The sequence below is a fragment of the Lutra lutra genome, chromosome 2 (genome assembly GCF_902655055.1).
Source record: "Lutra lutra chromosome 2, mLutLut1.2, whole genome shotgun sequence".
In the NCBI taxonomy this organism is placed as follows: Eukaryota; Metazoa; Chordata; class Mammalia; order Carnivora; family Mustelidae; genus Lutra; species Lutra lutra.
The window spans coordinates 19,168,793-19,170,803 of record NC_062279.1 but is presented as its reverse complement, the minus strand read 5'-3'; the positions used below and the strand labels follow the sequence as shown (position 1 = coordinate 19,170,803).

The 2,011-nt window shown below is 39.4% G+C and overlaps 1 non-coding gene across 1 annotated transcript; it reads right to left on the bottom strand.

Moving 5' to 3' along the window:
• Positions 1–508: 508 nt before the first annotated feature.
• On the bottom strand, positions 509–581 carry TRNAM-CAU (transfer RNA methionine (anticodon CAU)). Its single transcript has one exon. It is a non-coding gene; the product is annotated as a tRNA-Met (tRNA).
• Between the last annotated feature and the right edge of the window lie 1,430 nt (positions 582–2,011).

Sequence of the window (2,011 nt, the reverse complement as noted above, 5' to 3'; positions counted from 1 at the left end):
AGAACATCAGTTATTGGACCACTCACTCCTTGCCAAAATCTGGGAGAAGTATCTCACACTTACTGTAGTAGATCAGTATCATTTAGTGTGTTCAGCCCACCTTGAGAGTTACTTGTTAATAACACCTAACCACTTAGGTGTTACCATCCACATCTTACAAACATAGGATGAGTCTCTAAAAGTTAAACAAAACAGGAAAAAACTTTGTTCCAGGTCACTGGTAAGTAGTGTCAGACCTGAGATTTGGAGCTGTTCTTTTAAGTTCAAAATTCTTTTTTTTTTTTTTAGTTCTTGGGAGAGCAGACAACTTCCTTTTGGTGGTGGCTTGCATCCCTTCTGTTTCAAATGAGGTTGAATGATCTACGTGTGGATTTAGACATTTACCCACAGATGCCTTTGTGGGGGGGCATCCTTGCATCTGCCTGGCCACACGGGGCCTCTAAACACCTTTGCTTAAAGTTTTTATTATTTTCTTCAAATACCCTTTTATAGCACAGCAAAATAGCTGTGCCCTCTCTGAGGCTCGAACTCAGGACCTTCAGATTATGAGACTGACGCGCTGCCCACTGCGCTAAGAGGGCTGTGAGAGTAATCTTCAACATGAGGAATAATGCCTCTTCAAGCGATTAGCTCCTTAAAGAGAAAGGTATCCGCTCATCTATGTAGTTCAATACAATGATTGAGTGGATTTATAATAGCATCAAAAATGTTCTTTTCCCACATCTCCTCCCATAGCAGTAGATTCCTAAGTAATCTGGAAGATAACTCAGCAAATGATGCATGTACTTTGGAAAAACAAAAAGACCTCATTATGTTAATTGTAGCCCATAAGCAAAAGAACCAAAATGTGATTAGGCCCATCTAAAAGAGTAGGTGTATAAACATATAAATATTAACAAAAATTAAGCACTTGTCTACTTTGGTACAACTATCACTTCTTCCTTGGGTATTGGAAACTTATCCATTCTAGAAAAGCCAGAGTCAAGGTGTAGACAGTTGAGTTGAAAAATTATTGAACAAGACTTCTGAGTGAAAATAGAGTAACGAATGTACCTATCTGTGGCCACTCCTTCCTGAAACCTCCTGAAATAACAATAAAAAGATCTTGAAAGGCATAAATGCAAAGGTCAAATGGAGAAAGAGAAAGGACAATAGCAATAAACTTGGAAGGTGGAAAATAATGTCATGGAAACCATGTCTTCCTTTGTAGAACCTTCCAGAAACTCAGGAGCTGGTAGCACCAGATACTTCTGAAAATGGAGGTAAACATGGAGCTAAAGACAGAAAACTGGTCTAGTTAGTTTGTTGAAAAACTAGGGAGACCCTCGGGTGGCCTTCCCAAAGCCGAAGGCTTCACCAGGAAAAGACAGGAAGTATATTCTCTAAAGGGTAAAACAGAAAGTCTCTGGACAAGAGATACCTGGCCCACTGAGGGTGGGGAGCCACTCTGGAAATACAGCCACATATCAGGATAGAACTTCTCTAGCCTTTTCCCCTAGTTGGCTCCCCAAATACAGGAAGTCAGGATTGGACTTCTGCTTAAAAGTTCATACTCTGTGGGATATGACCAGCTCAAGAGAGGGAGGAAGAAACAAAGGGTACGAACATCAGGAATCTCCTTGAAGAAAACAGTGCAGCAAAATCACCTTACAAGGAAGACCACCCTTGAGCACAGAGCTCCAGCAATCAGCTGTTTAGTACCTCATGCATAAACATGAGCAGAAAGTCGAGGATCACCAGACATTTGAGGAAATCATATAAAATAAAATACAAAGACTTAAACAACCTGTATTAAAAGAACTTGGAAGAAACAAAGATTATATAGGGGTAAGAAAAAAGTATTTAATTAAGATCAATATTCTTGGAGAGATAAGATACATTTGGATCCATAAAGCAAGAATAGATTATACACAAAGTGAACATTTGGGATAGCACATAAATCGCATTTTATTCATACAGTAGAGTTACCAAAGGCAATGAGACTGAATAATTATTGCCGTGTGTCGTGATG